The following is an 18,674-nucleotide window of genomic DNA, read 5'->3' as shown; positions in this document are numbered from 1 at the left end:
CAGTATTTGAAAAATAATGTGTTTTTTTAACATTAAAGCATGTCAACATATTCTGTTACACCAAATACACAAAATAATGATCTTTAAAATAGCATCATATGACCCCTTTAAGTTAATCAAAGGTGACAGTAAATACATTTATTTTGTTGCAAAATGTTTCTATTTTAAATAAATGCTGTTTGTTCAACTTTCTATTCAACAAAGAATTGTGAAAAAATTCTTTATTTCCACAAAAATATTAAGCAGCACAACTATTTTCAGCGTTGATGATAAATATTTCTTGAGCACCAAATTAGCATATTAGAATGATTTCTGAAGGGTTATGTGACGCTGAAGACTAGAGTAATGGCTGCTAAAAATTGCCATCACGGGAATAAATTCCATTTTAAAGTATATTAAAATATAAAACAGTTATTTTAAAATGTAAAAATATTTCACAATAATGCTGTTTTTTTTTAGTTTTTTTTTTAGATATTACCAACCCCAAACTTGTTGCAATCCATATGACAAGTGTGACAATTCAACTTTTCACTTCACCCCAAACTTTGATTGTTTTTGGGTTTAGGCCTATAGGTTCATTTCTCGCTCTTTTTCTTTGGTCTTTATTTCAAGAATGGCATCGATTGCTATTGGAGAAGAGTTGCACCCGTAAGTACATCTGATTTTCATCGCCATTTCTAGACTTTCTATCAAGGTTGTTTCTTTAACTGAGAGATGAACATGATGTTCGTTTCAGAAATGTCTTCATCGCCCACATAGAACCATTATCACATTTATGTCAAAGCAGACCAAAAAAATCTCAGTCTAACAACTAATAACAGCCCATTAAGAAAATCACGGTCTAATGTAAAATTACATTGAGTTTTTTTTGTTGTTTTTTTGTTACAGTGATTTCTGCATTATTGATGTAACTAAATTAGTGTCAATTGGAACTGCGGTGATTAAAAAAATCTAGGTTCCATTCAAAATGTTTCATTTGATATGCTTTTTGTTTTCTATTTGAACACCCAGAAGTGACTAATCCTTCATAATAGTCATATTTATTTAGCTGAACAGCATTTTGTCTTTGTATTCTAATTGTAAATGCAAAACACTGCATAAATGCAGTGGGATTTATAATTTCTACCACTGTTGTTTGCTTTATTCAAACCTCTAATTGTTTCATAAATTTGAATTGACATTTATTCAAGCTGGCATTTCATTGTTAAATATGAAACTAAAAACAGATATTCATTTTCGAGAAATCCTCTAAATTACAAAGTATTTAAAGATGTTAAAAGCATTTTTGTTTCACTCACAGCACCAGATGGAATTGCAAAAACAATGAATTTCCAAAAAAGTTTCTCAAACATTCCAAACTCTGAACAATCTCATAACTTATCTGTTGTCAGAGGACTGAATTCAAGTTTTATGACTGGCTAACATCTGTGGGCAGTGTGTGGTTTCTTTTTTTAGTGTTAACAGAGCCTCAGGCAATGTGATGTAGAAAGTGTTGTTTCTTAGGACATCTTTTTCAGTGTTTCTGTCAGGTCAAATGTTATGCATGTTCTGGTTCTTCAAAAATAATGCTTACTCGTATACAAAGTTACATTTGTATGGTATTAATGTGTTACGTATGAAATAGAGCTCTGTATTGCCAACTATCTCACACATCACTATACAGTAATCTTTTTATGTGTATTATACACAAATACATAACGATTGATGCATCACAATCATAATTAAATCACAACTGAAACATGTGAGATATTGGTTTCTGTCTCTCATGCCATTAGCTCCATTAATTTAATTGTTGGAAATTATATGCATGAGCACATAAAAAACATCAATACGAGGACCTGAAGTGTTGATGCAGTATTGAGAGAAATGGAATTACGATATATAATATTGTATCAGATAGGAGGACAGTCCCGGTATCAAGGGTCGAGCGTAGCTAACTGCAGCTCTTAAAAAACCTTAGTCTCTCTTAGTCTGGTTGTTCTGTGGTTTTGTCCTCCAGCCCTCAGAGGTGACAGACCAGCCGATTTAGAGAGACTCTTACTTTAGTGCTTCTGTCACCTGTGGCCTCCAGTGAACGTCTAATTAATTTGAGGCTGTTGCCCTGCTGTTATTCACAGAAATTCTCAAATTCTGGTTAGTCAGTGACTCGCTGGAGATTTTGGCTCTGCTGAACAAAAGTGCTCAATGGTGTACTAGGTTAAAAGGGTGTGATTTTTCTCTCAGCTAGCTTAGAACAATCTGTATTAATGTTTTAATGCCATTGTCGCTGTACAGAATTTTACATGGAAAAAAAATTTGGAAATAGAAGGTTTTTTTTAATACTTCTATTCAAAAGCTTGAGGTCTGTTAGGTTTTATTTTTTTAATTTAAAGAACATTTAAAGAAATCTATTATGCTCTCAAAGGCTAGATTTTTTAAACCAAAAATACAGTAAACCTTAATGTGAATTATTATTACAATTTAAAAGAACTGTTTTCAATTTTGAAATGTTTTATTTTAAAATTTAATTTAAAACATTTTTTTTTTTTTAAATGTTGTTATTATCAGTGTTGAAAACATTGTTGTGCTGCTTAATATTTTTGTAGAATTTATTTGAAATTGAATTATTTAGTAAAATTATAAATGCCTTTGCTGTCAATTTAATGCATCTTTGATAAAAAAAATCTCAGTAGTGTGATTGAGCAGGATATCTGTTTGACACTTTTTTTTTTTTTGTGAAACATTTTGCTTGAAAAGTGTGCTTGGGCTATCTTTATTAAAAATAAATGTCACTTGTATTGATTTTTTTTTTTTACCTAATGCAATGACATTCATACATTTTTAAAAGTGGCCAGAGTGACCAAATACTTTTTAGTGTCACTGTTTTCCTCTGTGATTCAGGGACACTAGATTCAGTATTGACAACCTCCTTTCTGTCTCTCACACTTTGTATTTCTCTCTTTCTTGACGAGCCGGTCAACCAGGTTAGTGTGTACATACATACAGTTATACACCCACACACACACACTTGCCACATGAAGAGAAATGCAGTTCATTCCCTGACCATATGCTCTACCTGTCCTGTTTATGATCAGTCATCCAATACAATGAACTATCAGACATGATTGAGTACCATTAAACTCCTCTGTTTAGTGAGCAAGAGTCTGATCTGTGATTCTAGTGAAAGATCAATGGGCCTGTAGTCGAAAAGCACTTAAAGTCTGTGCTGTAATGTGTTGTTGAGCAATCCTGGAGACATTGATTTTTGGGGGCAGTTTTATACAGTGCATTAATTTGACCCTTGAGTTTGAACAAATCTGAATCATTATAAGAAAATCCATTATAATAAAGAGGTGTGACATCCATGGATTTAAATCAACATCTGCTGCTCTTATAATAACATTATGTTTCATTTTTAGATGCAGTTTTAACTAGTAACTAGTAAGTAATCGATAAGCTTAAGTTAAGTGGAATGCAACATTTTGATTATTGGGAGATGTTGATTTCGAGGGAATGTGGACAATAACACAAGCAATTAAATTGACAAGTTAAAAACAGAAAAACATTTCTTTTGAACATCCATTTATCATAATATTTTTCTCATTTGTTACTGCGTTTTTCGATGTATTTGTTTCTGTGTTCTGCACAGTTTTTGGATGGGTTGGTTTTACACACTATTGGTTTATTATTTGATTACTAATGACTGTGCTCAATTCTTGTTGACTTATCTCCCGGATACGATGTCAAGGCTTTGAGAGTCCCGTTCTTTGGTCCGGTTAGATGGATTAAAAAATAAAAAAAATTGACAAGTTAAAAACAGAAAAACATTTCTTTTGAACATCCATTTATCATAATATTTTTCTCATTTGTTACTGCGTTTTTCGATGTATTTGTTTCTGTGTTCTGCACAGTTTTTGGATGGGTTGGTTTTACACACTATTGGTTTATTATTTGATTACTAATGACTGTGCTCAATTCTTGTTGTGGAGTAACGTCACAGGCACATGAAAATTAATTGTAGGCTTAAATGTGCTTTCTTATTATAGACCATGGCACTGACACTGCACGAATAGCTAGAGACTTGCATACATTAGTGAATGAAGTAGATGTAGTACACAAACACTGCCCTGTTATTTCCATATTGGATGCAGAAGTGACAATACAAAAGTAAATTAAAAATAAATTACAGAAATAAATAGTGAAGGGCTTTGCAAAAATGACTTATCTCCCGGATACGATGTCAAGGCTTTGAGAGTCCCGTTCTTTGGTCCGGTTAGATGGATTAAAAAATAAAAATAAAAAAAAGAAACTAATATAGTTTCGTGCCCTGTGTCATTTACATTTCACCAGGTTAAAATACTAACTCAAGGTTTATGCTTGATTTATTTGTAACTCATTAACCTCAAAACCTTTTCAGCTTTCTCTTTCTGCAAATAAATTACAGAAATAAATAGTGAAGGGCTTTGCAAAAATTGCAATAATATTAATATATTATAAATATTTATTCATGTATTTATTTGGTAGCTTAACTGGAAGAGTACACTGGTAGCAAAACCAAGGTCATGGCAAGTTCAGTTCTCAGGAAACGCACATAATAGTGAAATGCATACATTACATGCACTGGAAGTTGCTTTGAATCAAAAGTGTATGTTAAATGCATAAATGTAAATGAGAAAATATGTTTGGAGATGTACAGAATGTAGCACTAATTATTCCTATTATTACCACACAGATCACTTGAATGGAATATTTTGGAACTTTGGTCTAATTTGCTGGCCAAATCACAGAGATGCCGATTCGCACGGGACTAATATTATCACAGGACCTCGGTGTTCGGCGAAATATGGTAGGTCATTTGCGGGGGAATTTTTACTTTACAAATTACAGACATTATTAGTAGGTGATGAATATGGTAGTTCTGTCTCCCTCAGTATTGAATATTTGGTTACATGTAAAAAAGTAAAAATATGTTAAATTATAAGTCTCCTCCTTCATTACAGCCACAATGTCAAAGAGATTGAATTGCTGTAATTGCTGCTTTAATGGTGGTAACACTTCTGCATTTATGGATATTGGATTAATTAATTTAATTATAATGGTTAATTAAAATCTCATAACCATTTAAGACGTGTTTGAAAGGGCTAAATGCCCACAGGAAGTGATGACTGTTACTTCAATAGTCATTCATTTCATATTTAAATGAATACTGATGTATTCACAGCCAGCTGTGAAATCTGCTGCTGGATGCGTCCTTGAAATGTAGCTTTTCTTGCAGATCGCCACACAGATAGCAGTGCTGATCGCTAGGCTGGACTGTCCTCGGCAGTGGCCCGAGCTGATCCCTATTCTGCTGGAGTGTGTGAAAGTTCAGGACAGCCTTCAGCAGCACAGCTCACCTTCTACCACGTCACCAAGACTCTGGCCTCCAAACGCCTCGCCACTGATAGGAGACTCTTTCAGGATGTGAGTAGAGCCCTCATGCTCCTTACCTTCAACTGTCTTATTTTCTGCTCAACCCTTTCCTTAGGATTTTTTTTTCTAGTTGACTATCAAGTTTATGGACATTGGCTTTCTTGAGGTAAATGTAGTGTTACTTAGGGATGTAACGATTACCGTTTTGATGATAAATCATGATTACATTCTCTATGGTTAGTATCACCATTTCACCATTGAAGTATCGTTAAAACCGTATTCGATTACTTCGATTTGAACAATTCAGGATAAATAAATACGATCCAGCATAAAGGAAAGTTTTCAGTGTGTGCACAGCACACAGAGTACTTTCGTTTTGTGTGAAAACATGGTGGAAAGCTGGGAGGTTTTTAAAGAGTGCTAAGGGAATTATACAATTGAATATATGAATGAATTAATTATATGAATGTACCTCTGAAGTACCTTTGATTCGATGGCATTTTGTTTTCATCTTCGCTCAATCTAATAGGCTACCTAATAAAGTAGTGTTCTTAATCGCAATGCTGCTTTGTCCACAGAGGTTATGGGGAAACAGCTCTAATTCTTCTGTTCCATAAGCGCCACCTAGTGTCAGAGAGTGGTTTTATAGAGAGTTACATTTACATTCAGCCTGTGTGCAGTTTTTGTCTGGCCAAAAAACTGACCGAATTTGCATGCCCTGCTGTAAATTTTGACCGGTTGATGAAGAACAAGCTTATGTGGATTCTACACATTTAAACAATTCGGATATCTAGAATTATCCTTGGAGCAGATAAAATACCTATAACCATTTATTAATCAATTAGCATTTTGACTTAACCCTTTTCTTTATTTAAAGGTTAAAATGTGAGGTTTGCCATTTTATTCAACTTTTTCAAAGCTTTATTTGAACATTTCGTACATTTTATTAGATAAACTGTTGCCAGTCACATTGTCATTTAAAATTCAGACATCATTGGTAAGGTAATGTTATTGTTTTAGTGTTTATGCAAACAAAAATTGTATTTGTTGTTTGTTGATTTTAAATATTAAACTTGGTGAAACGATTTATGTGTCACTCCTTTTTGGACATTTCCAGCACATTTTAAAAATAGTTTGTTAAATTGTTTCCAATTAAAAGTAACAAAGCACAGAGCTTATTGTGAAACAGCATAAACTGAAAGATTGATTTGAGATTCAAGAATGCATATCACTATCAATTAAACACAAAATCAATATTGCATGTCCAGTACAAGGGTCCACATGTGTTTACCTCTTGTAGCTTATTTATGTTGCATGTGTGAAATAGTCACTGACACAGTCAAAACACACTGTCAGAGAAATGCTTTTTCAGTCAATGAATTTGGCTCTCCAAAACTATTTCAGGCCGAAACTGAAAATTGCTGTTTCTGCCAAAATTCTTTTGGTTGCAGAAATGTTAGTGCATCGCTATAATGTTTTGTTTTCTGTCTAATGTAATGCATGCATTACAAATATATGTGATGATTTTAGAAAGAAATTGCTCTTATTATTGTTTTTTAATACATGCATTCAAATAATTGGAAAATATCTATGTATTAAATTAATAATGTAGTATTGTGTGTGTGTGTGAGAATGCGAGAATGCATTCATACACGCATGTATATATTAATATTCATAATTATTGCTATCATAATTATTTATTTAGTTTTTTATTTATTTGCTGGGCATGGGCCTTTTTTGTCAACCTTCTTTGATTAGAGAGCAGCTTTCATTGACATGGACAATCAATTCAATTAAATCAATTCAACTCCACTAGCATGTGCCTCTAGGAGGCACTGCTCAGCTGCGCTCATGCACACCCCCTGCCCCAGTTCACTGAGCATCCCAGGAGATGTATGAGCACTCCTGTGTAAAATATCAGCAGATGTTTTGACTTGGAGCTGCATCACATTTCCCCCTCCTCTACACTTCACTGATGTTCTGACTGGCCGCTAGAATTGCGGAGATAAGACACCTGTACCTTCCCATGTTGTAGCGAGACTCGAAATTTGACAAGTGATTTATGATTTGTTCATGTTAATGCAGGCCCTTTCTTCTCCACTAAGAAATGATTTTCATTTAACCTTTGAAAACTCTTTTCTCAACATCACAATGTGAAGAGCTTCCTTAGAACAGTGATTCCCAACCAGAAAACTATTTTACTTTTGCTTTGTTAAAACTGTAAAACATACATCAAGACTTAGTGATATTATTTTTAAATGAGAGCCAATTATATCTTGAGAATGTTTCTGCATGAGTTCCTCTTGAACTCTTAAAAGCTCATGCATCTCATTAAAGGAAAAAATGCTTGGGAAGTCTGTTAAAGTCAATTATAGTAATATTAATCGCTTCATTATTATAAATAATAATGATGAATAATATCCAAAATAATAAGAGTAAGTGATTCAGTGTTAATGAATAGGTGTTATTCAGGGGTTTTGGGGGTACATGAGACAAAAAACACTAGTTTAAAACACTAAATGGCAAATAATAATAATTATTTTTACAATCATATTTCTCAGTTAAGAATAAAATGAATGCAAAAAGCTCTGCAGCAACATTACATAATTATTTAACTGTGCGCTTAGTTCACCCAAAAATGTAAATAAAAGGATATTTATGTCTCAAATGTGTTTTTTATCATATAAATGAAAGTCAGTTGTAGCCGTTTGGCTTGATTACCAACATTCTTCAAAATATCTATAAATTATACAGGTTTGAATTAACATTGTTGACAACTTTTATTTTTGGTATAACTGTCCCCCTTTAAAGATGCTATTTGACATGCTGTTTGGATATAAAAGATCTCCAGTGGACAGGTTACTTTTCATATAGGCTCATAAAGCACTGTCCAGGCTCACTGTAATAAAACAACATTAATGAGTAGTGGGTGTGGACAGGCTAACAAGACTGAATTGAGTGTCCATATGGGAACTATAGTCATCAGCCATAGTCATAAACAGATCTGATTGTATTGTGTTGGCATAAGGCTCACCGCCGGCATCACATTAGCCTTGAGGTTTTCAGAGAGGAAATCCGTGACTCACTAATTCAAAGCAGAAGTGCGCTTCAGCACATCAGTGGAGCTGCACAGTATGTGGCATTTATGAATGCGCCACAAGTTCATTTTGAATTCATGACATGATGCATCTAAAGGTGTGACAAACACACAAGCTCCTCTCATCCAGGTGCTTGTCATATGGGATCTTCTGTGATTGTTGGTGATCAGTATGCATGTTACATGCGCAGTTATATTATGCTCTCAAATAATTGAAAATTCTGAGTTGATTTAAATAAAAATTATAGACTTGTGAACAATCCATTCTATAAAGTCGATAAAGAAAGAATATTTTCTCTGAATATCATGGCAATGTTTAGACAAAAATGTGCACTCTTTTTTTTCCCCTCTATGGTTTTCCACAGCAACATGATGACAGTAGCTGTTTTAATATCCAGAGGTTTAAAGACATTGATGTTCAGACCACACAACCAGCATGCAACCTCTTAAACCTCTTAAAAATGCTTGTCTCTGTTTTGAGTGAGTATTTACAGAAAGAAAACATGTCTGAAGTTGTACAGTGTGAAGCTGACAGCAGTTGATATAATTGGTCTCTGAGTGCAAGGATCATTTAAAAGCCTTCGCAGTAACAAAGAAAAAGCAAAAAGTAGTGCAGCAGAAAGTAATATATTTTCATAGTTACATGAAAATTTTGTGTATTTTGTTGTTTGCATCTGCTACATCGACATGGATCAGGCTGGCTGTACACTGAAATACTATATTTTTCATTAATCTGCAATACATTGAACAGCCACAACATTAAAACTACTGACAGATGAAGTGAATAATTGATTATATCATTACAATGGCACCTGTCAAGTGGGTTGAATATATTAGACAACAACTAAACAGTCAGATATTGGATTTCATTTGTTGGAAGCAGGAAAAATTGGTCAAATATTGATGGCTAGAATAGATGATTTGAATCAGAGCAACTCCGAAACAGCAAGTCTTGTAGGGTGTTTCCGGTATGCAGTGGTTAGTACCTAAAAACGTGGTGCAAGGAAGGACAGCCGGTGAACCGGCATCAGGTGGTCCAAGGCTCACTGATGCACGTGGGGAGCAAAGGCTAGCCCGTCTGGTCGGATCAAACAGAAGAGCTGCTTTAGCTCGAATTGCTGAAAAACCTAAAGCTGGCCAGGACAGAAAGGTGTTAGAACACATAATGCATCACAGTTTGCTGTGTATGGGAAGAAGGCAGGCCGGCGGAATGAAGCAGTGTTATGCTCTAGGCAGTGTTCTGCTGGGAAACCTTAGGTCCTGGCGTTTATGTGCATGTACCACCTTCCTAGAGATTGTTGCACACCACATATACTCCTTCATGGCATTGGTATTACTTGCTCTCGGTGGTCTTTTTCACTGCACCCTGCCACACTGCAGAAATTGTTTGGGAATGGTTTGAGGGACATGGCAAAGAGTTCAAGGTGCTACCTTGGCCACCAAATTTGGTTCACAATCCGCTTGATGTGCTGGACCAAATCCAATCCATTGAGGTCCCACCTCGCAACTTGCAGGTTTTTATTTAATGTCTTGTTGCCAGATACCACAGGAAATGTCTCAAAGTATTAGAGCTGTTTTGGCAGCACAAGTGGGAGACAGGTGGTTTTAATGTTGGGGCTGATCAGTTTATATTTCTATAGTTATTGGTGATTTTGACTTTTGTCAATGTTGAAAGCTTATAGTATTCTGATTGATTTGAATTAGTTGAATAAATGCTATAAATATTGTAAGATTTAATTCTAAACAACAGACAACACATACATTTAATACGGTAATTCTAAAAATGCCCATACAAAGGTAAAAAATGCCTCTGAAAATCAGTCCAATGGGGAAATATTGGCCCTTTTTGGACAAGTACATTTCTGACACTGTTTTGAATTCAAGTGAGTAAAAACTGTATTGTCTGGTGAGTTTTTGGTTTTGTACTCGATGTGAATAGGCCTTAAAAGTGAGTCAGTGTTTTAAAGTAGTTTACAGGTACAGTTATATCATGTGGCATGTTTTCATTATGCTTCCCATCTGGTAGGAGATATGTCACAGTCAAGCCCAGAGCGCTTATCCATACACGTTGTGGGTCCTGAACCCCTCAGCATCATATTCAGTATTCGACAAGCATTTACTTGCTTTTGGAGGCTCCTGGAGCTCAGTAATATTCTACAGTGGTTGTATTGTAATGAGACATGCCAGGTGCTTTGCTGTTGATAACTCTCAAGTCTAGAGGCCCAATACACCTCAAAGCTCCAGAACTGATATTTCTTATTTAGGCTAGGCAGTGAACACCTGCCATAGGCATATTTAATTGTGTGCACATGTGACAATCTTCATCTGGAGGTAGGGAGTGTATGTAAACCGCAGCTGAACGCTGTATTCCTCAATATTTAGCAACTTGGGAGCAAAGTTGCTTGTAATCTTTCTTCTAATGAAACTGCACAGAACAAGCGTCTTCTGTTAAACCGTGATATGAGCGCTGTGTATTTTTATGAATTAGCGCAAATTTTCCCACCTGTCTTTGTAGGAAAGTTTTTTCAAATTGACTGTGTTCCAAAAAAAATTAAGTCTACTTGGATATAAAGATGATGGATTGGCTTTGCTCACCGCACTAATGGCAGCGATTTGTTTCAGGTAGTTTTGAGTCACTTAGAGGATTTATTTGCTAATAAACTTTAAGAAGTGAAATCTGCCTCTTTGCTGTAAAGATAAACATAGCGCAAAGATGATTTTGAAAAATGGCGTGTGCACTTTTTTTCCCTTCTACTTCTTTTCGGGACATTTTTCTAGTATTTTTTTCTGTCTTGTGTTGTAAATTAGTCTGCATTTATTGAGTGCTAGAGTGAATTCACAACCTACGTGAAGAATAGATGAAATAAATCATCATCATTGGGAGAAATCGGACTAACCTTGAGCACTGTGAAGCTGGGATGAGCGCTTTAATGACAGTGCTATAGCAGCCACGCTTTCAGTATTTCATGTCAAACAAAGCATTGAGGTGCAGAGGCCAAAAGTGTTGTCCGGCTTTATCAGGCACTTCACATAACTTGGGCCCTGTTTACAACTGGTGTTAAAGAGCCGTCTTGGGCAAGGAGGTCTATAGTACCTTCAGAAAAAGATCCGTTGGCATTCTAATTCATCTCAGTACCAGCACATCTACTATATTATATTGTCATATTAGTTATATTGTGCTGTTTACAAAATTGTTTTTATTTGAAAACACTTTTGAATGGCTGTCATTGGAGAAAGCTGCACTTTTCAGCCAGATTGTGGCTAACAGGACCATGCTACATGCCTTGCTTTTGTTTTTTGTTTTGTTTGGGCTTTGTGTTTTTTGTATTGTTTGGGTTTTGTTTTTGTTTGGTTTAGTTTTGTCTTGACGACTTTACTAGACTGTTGTTGTTGTTGTTTTTTTTTGTTCTGTTTTTTTTTTTATTTGTTTCATTATATTTTGTTTGGTTTTGTCTTGACAAGCCTGTCGGTTTTTGTTTGTTTGTTTGGTTTTGTCTTGACTTGACAACACTGTCGTTTTGTTTTTAGTTTTGTTTGTTTTGATTTTGTCTTGACAAGACTGTTCTTTTGTTTTGTCTTGACAAGACTGTTGTTTTGTTTTTTGTTTGGTTTTGTCTTGATTTGACGACTGTTTTTTGTTTTGTTTTTGAAAAGACCGTCATTTTGTTTTGTTTTGGTTTGCTTTTTTTGTTTTAACCTTTGTGTTTGTTTTACTGTTTGTTTTCAAAATTCGATCATAAAGGTAAATCTTGAGAGGGTGATCAGGAATTTTGTCTTGTAGGAGGCTAACTGTACATTATCCCTTGCATGTTATATTTTTAATTAATTCACAATATATATATATATATATATATATATATATATATATTATATCAATCACTGATATTGGTATTTTTGCCGAATTTTGTTTTTAATTAAAAGGAGTCAAATTTTTGGTAGGTGAGATAGAAATCTCACCTGTATTTGTACCTGTATTTAGCACTGCCCACTTTGGATCACCCAAAACAAATGATAATATCAAATGCATATTCAGTCTAATCATCAAATGGCTAATCATCATGGCAGCAGGAGGAGGACACTGTCAAGTGTGAGCATTTACACTGGAGTATACCCATTCAAGTTAGACCAACAATTTAAAAAACTTTCCCTGACCTCAATTTTGGGCGAGGGCAACTGGCACTGAAACAGCTCCTCATCCTCACTGCTCATTTTCAATTCTGATTATTTTCTCTGTCAGTTTTCGGAAGTTGATGCAGAAGTTGATGTCAGCCACACACATTTGTTGGGAAAAATGCTATGAGTTCATCGCTTGACTATAAATTCAGAGTGTAGGTGAAATGTTCAAGTTTCTATCAAGAGATTACGCTTAGTTTTCAAGTTAACTTATTTTACTGTGCCAAATTAGTTTGGAGCGGAAGGAAATAATTAGTTTGTACTGACCCCTCCATCTGACCTGTAGCATGACATAAGCTGCTGATTCTGTTAATGGTCATGTCATGTTTTGTGCAGTGTTCTCAATGTGGTCAGTAATGATTGGATTATGCAGAATTCATTATGACATTAGGTTATGTCTTATAGATATAAGAATAAGAACTTCAGTTTCCATGGTAATTTAGCAAATACTATACATTCTTAAGTGCATGATATGCTTCTGTTAATGAACATAATTTAAAGATGTGCACTTTCGGATGATTATCGCAGCTGTTCCTTCATTCTGGCTTTTGGTAATTGCTGATCATTTCATCTGTTGCCAGGCTGTGTTAGCAAGTCTATGTCATACCATATAAATGCACAAATAACAACAAAGAACCCTCATGCTGTTGGAGGGGTTATTTTAAAATGTGCTTCACGGTCTACACATCATTTGCTCTCATGATAACTATCATTTGCCACCTGGTCTTTCCAACAGTTGCTACATTTGCACTACAAATGGCAAATAACTATTTTCAGCCTTTTGGCAAATGTAAACAGCATTTGCAGTGTAGATCAAAATTTCAATACTAATTGTGCTGAAAAAAAGTGTCTTTGCAGACGCACAAATTGGACACCTTTTGCATATTCTACAGATGGTCTTTCATCTGTAAAATGAGGATGTTGACGTCTTTCAGAACAAGAACATTTGCAGTATATCAAATGGCAGTCTGCTGATTGAGGTAGAAGAACTCTATGCTTTTGTTGCTTCTGAAAATGCTTTTTTAAAAGCAAGGATAATAAATCAGTGGCGTGTGATGGTGTCTGAAATGAGGAGGCACTTTTTTTCAAGTGTTCCAGTTAAATGTGAGGTTTATGCTTAAATTTAGAGATGTAATATTTAAATATGAATTGATTTAATTTAAAGGAATTGTAATTATTAATAGCAATGCACTTTTTCTTATGATTCAATTAAACTGAATTAAATGAATTTTAATTTAGAAACAGTTTTAGGACACCTAAATGCTGTAGTGTCAGATATTTTAAGGCTGCATTTATTTTTTTATCAAAAATACAGTAAAAACAGTACTATTGTGAAATATTATTGCAATTTAAAATAACTGTTTTCTATTTAAATATATTTAAAATGTAATTTATTCCTGCGTTGGCAAAACGGAATTTTCAGCAGCCATTACTTTAGTCTTTAGTGTCACCATGGTCCTTCAGAAATCATTCTAATATGCTGATTTCGGTTAATTATTTTAATTAATTAATTATTTTTTAAATCTATTTTTACTGTCAGTTATCTTTTATTATTATTTTACTTTTTTGAGGAGATTCTGACTTGATTAGGCAGTGCCCCTGCAATAAATGCAGTTGTCTGCAATGCAGTGTTCAAAAACAAATGAGAATTCGTGATGTATGGAATTCCCAAGGTCACTTTTCAATATATAGAAATGCTTTGTGTTATTGTCCTGTCCATTGTGGACAAATTCTTATACCTGCATTCCCCAACCATCAGTTCACTAGATGCTCAGCCTGTAGCGACAGGTCAGGTGTGTGTTTGTGCCTTCTGCAACCCTATGGCTATTGCAGTGGTGTAAATGTTGTGCCACATGTGCAAGACTTAAGAATGTCCAGGGAAATACAGTATACTGGGATCACAATCTCATGTGTTACAGCATCACTGACAGCAGATTAATATGATCCTGTTGAATTAGATTTGACAGAAGAAACCGTTCTGTGAACCTCAATCGGGAGTCATTATTGATTGCTTGTAAAAAGGTGTGTGATACGAATATAGATGTTGTTTTTATGTGAAAAATAATTAAATAAATATGGATTTTGTTCCCCCTTGGTGATCTTGCTTGTGGAAACCTACAGAACAGGCAGTATAAACAGTAATGCAACACCTTTGAGTTCTGATGTAATGTGTAGAAATGCACTTTCCATGTGCAGGCTAAAGTTAACTATCACTTAATTACTCTACTTTTTGATTCTTCTGGATTGTTCCTACACTAAAACTTATCTTTAAAACACTGTAGACATCAGATTTTTATTTATTTTTTAAATTAAAGAAGTCTCATATGCTCACCAAGGCTGCATTTATTGGATCAAAAATACAGTAAAACAGTAATATTGTGAAATATTATTACAAATTATAATAACTGTTTTCTAATACAGTATATTTTAAAATGTAATTTATTCCTGTGATGTCAAAGCAGAATTTTCAGCATCATTACTCCAGTCTTCAGTGTCACATGATACTTCAGAAATCATTCTAATATGCTGATTTGCTGCTCATTAAACATTTCTTATTATTATCAATGTTGAAAACAGTTGCTGCTTAATAGTTTTGTGGAAACTGTAATACATTTTTTAAGAATTAAAAAGTTTGAAAGAATTTCAGCAACATAATAAATGCCCTTACTGCCAGTTAAATGCTTTGATCAGGTTAATGCTTTGTTGTTGAATAAAAGTGTTAATTAAACTAACTTCAATTAACACTTAAAAAGAAATCTTACTTACCCTAAACATTAGATATGTATGTGTTAAAGCGATAGTTAATTACATTTTTTTCAATATTCAGTCACATGGAAAAAGTCATATATTTTTGAAAGACATGAGGGTGAGTAAATGATGACAGAAGTTTTTCATATTTTATCCTGTATATTTATATACATGATAAAATGTTAACCTTACGGTGTATTTTTAATTTTTCTTTCATTTTTGACTAGTAATAATAAATAATAATTTATGCATTTAGCAGATGCTTTTATCCAAAGTGACTTACAGTGCATTCAGGCTATACATTTTATTTTTACCAATATGTAAAAGTAAAAATCTAGACTAAAAATCAGACTAGTAAAAATATAATCCAACATTTGTTCCCAAAGAAGCCAGTCCTAACTAGTCCTATTCAGAGATGGCTTAATGTTGGATAAATTTGCAGCCATGTTACATTTGACACCTTTTTTTAACATAAGTTTTGACTTTTTTATTTATTCATTTTTTTTTTACATTCATTGCATGTTTAACAATCGACAATGTTACACAAATCAGGCTTTCAGACATTTGGTAAGAGGTTTTCATACCTCCAAATCTTCCCTCCTAAAGTTTAAGCACTTCTTTTCACTGACCATTTGTTGAAAAGGGAAAAAAAATATTTTCACACCCATTTTTGCACCCTCTTTGTGAGTGCCATATCCTTTTGTCACACCCTTTAATGCATATAACACTTTACAATTTTCTCCCTTTTTTTTTTTTAATTCCGACTTTCTGTAAGATGTCCAGAAACGGGTTATACATTTTCACTTTTCATGCATCTCTGGTGGGCATTCAGCCAGGCACGTTGCCATAGTGACAAGAAGGCCAAGCCCCAGTCTGCAAATTGCTTTCTTTACAACCTCAGTGTGACACACACCTTCTGTAATATGAGGGTAGAATATGATGCTTTTCACCATGCAGTGCATTTTAAGTTAATTTCTCAATAACAGCTGCCTTAGTGAATTGTGCTTTACTCTTGATTGCAATATAATTGTAGTTTCTTTCAAGTAGTCATTGTTATGTTCTTTCCTCCCCTAAAAAAATGCCATTTATCATTAAGAAAAGTCGTTTATTATGCAGCTCATATAGTATATGTAATTAATGCTAATCTATCATCATCTGCTATGCAAAACAGAATGAGTTTTTGTTCTTGTCAGGCAGTTCCTCTGAAGTGCTCTTCAAGGAAAGCGTTGCGTGCTGCAGTCTTTGATGACGTGCTTGCGTGCTCTCTGGTGATTTGAGAATATCTTTAAATGAACCGTGGAAGATATTACTGCTGACGTCTCACTGTCCTCAAGCTATGACGAAAAGGGTTTTCTCTGTTTGCTGGATCATTTTGTAATGTGAACTGTATATGAATCACAGTTTTCTTCATACTGTAGGTTGTTTGGTTGGCCAGTTTGCTTTTTTTTTTTTTCGTTCTGAGACGTTTCTAGTTTTGCTGTCCCCATTATGAAGATTTATGTTGATGGTGTAATGCTTTAAATAAATTAAGCTGTAAAAGAATCACTGCCCTTTAGAAATATCTGGCTGCTGCTGTGTGAATATTGATGTCATTCGTTTATTATTACAAAATAAACCCCTTCAGGTTTATAGATGATTATGGCTTTTTACCAAATAATTAATACATTAGGCCTGGTAATTTAACACGTTAATTAGATTAATTAATTACGGGGGGAAATAACGCGTTAAAATTAACGCATTTAACGCACTTGCCCCGCCCCAGACCCACGTGGGTCACCTGACATTTCATACAGTTGATTAATAACAAATATGAGGCAGGGCAACAACTCACTGAAGGATGGAGCCTAGAGAACGTAGTTAGAATATCCCTAAAATTCAAGATATTGGGCAAAAATGCCCCTGTTTGAGTTTTTGTCTTAATTTCTCAATAACAGCTGCCTTAGTGAATTGTGCTTTACTCTTGATTGCAATATAATTGTAGTTTCTTTCAAGTAGTCATTGTTATGTTCTTTCCTCCCCTAAAAAAATGCCATTTATCATTAAGAAAAGTCGTTTATTATGCAGCTCATATAGTATATGTAATTAATGCTAATCTATCATCATCTGCTATGCAAAACAGAATGAGTTTTTGTTCTTGTCAGGCAGTTCCTCTGAAGTGCTCTTCAAGGAAAGCGTTGCGTGCTGCAGTCTTTGATGACGTGCTTGCGTGCTCTCTGGTGATTTGAGAATATCTTTAAATGAACCGTGGAAGATATTACTGCTGACGTCTCACTGTCCTCAAGCTATGACGAAAAGGGTTTTCTCTGTTTGCTGGATCATTTTGTAATGTGAACTGTATATGAATCACAGTTTTCTTCATACTGTAGGTTGTTTGGTTGGCCAGTTTGCTTTTTTTTTTTTTCGTTCTGAGACGTTTCTAGTTTTGCTGTCCCCATTATGAAGATTTATGTTGATGGTGTAATGCTTTAAATAAATTAAGCTGTAAAAGAATCACTGCCCTTTAGAAATATCTGGCTGCTGCTGTGTGAATATTGATGTCATTCGTTTATTATTACAAAATAAACCCCTTCAGGTTTATAGATGATTATGGCTTTTTACCAAATAATTAATACATTAGGCCTGGTAATTTAACACGTTAATTAGATTAATTAATTACGGGGGGAAATAACGCGTTAAAATTAACGCATTTAACGCACTTGCCCCGCCCCAGACCCACGTGGGTCACCTGACATTTCATACAGTTGATTAATAACAAATATGAGGCAGGGCAACAACTCACTGAAGGATGGAGCCTAGAGAACGTAGTTAGAATATCCCTAAAATTCAAGATATTGGGCAAAAATGCCCCTGTTTGAGTTTTTGTCTCATATTTACATCATATAGTTAAGCAATATCACACAAGCAATAAGTGCATCACACGAGTGCAAATGTGATACCGATCTTATAGCCTACAACAGTTCAATAAATAAGAAGTTAATATTGTGTTATTTTAGACGCAATGTTGTCCGTTTTGCTCAATTTTGCCAACGAAAATATAAAGACAAAGCAGAACTGTTCGTCTCCGAGGAACACACAGCGGCATTTCATTTCTTAATGCACGCTTTGAACGAATTGGATGAATCATTAGGCGCGTTGGATTTGAAGCGGCGCTACACAGACCGATCGGTGTATGTATGACATCAAAGGCCCGCGAGAGGGATTCAAAAGTGTAAGGAGTCGCCTGCTCTCTATAGCTCTTGCGGTACTTTGATGTCACACACCGATC

At 34.6% G+C, this 18,674-nt stretch overlaps 1 pseudogene; it reads left to right on the top strand.

Moving 5' to 3' along the window:
• The window catches only part of LOC107739001 (importin-11-like), a 139,894-nt pseudogene that overhangs the window by 1,259 nt on the left and 119,961 nt on the right, over window positions 1–18,674 (top strand).

The sequence above is a fragment of the Sinocyclocheilus rhinocerous genome, unplaced genomic scaffold (assembly GCF_001515625.1).
Source record: "Sinocyclocheilus rhinocerous isolate Xijiao unplaced genomic scaffold, SAMN03320098_v1.1 scaffold1486, whole genome shotgun sequence".
NCBI classification, from domain to species: Eukaryota; Metazoa; Chordata; class Actinopteri; order Cypriniformes; family Cyprinidae; genus Sinocyclocheilus; species Sinocyclocheilus rhinocerous.
The sequence above is the reverse complement of the archived record's forward strand: the minus strand, read 5'-3'. Positions and strand labels throughout refer to the sequence as shown.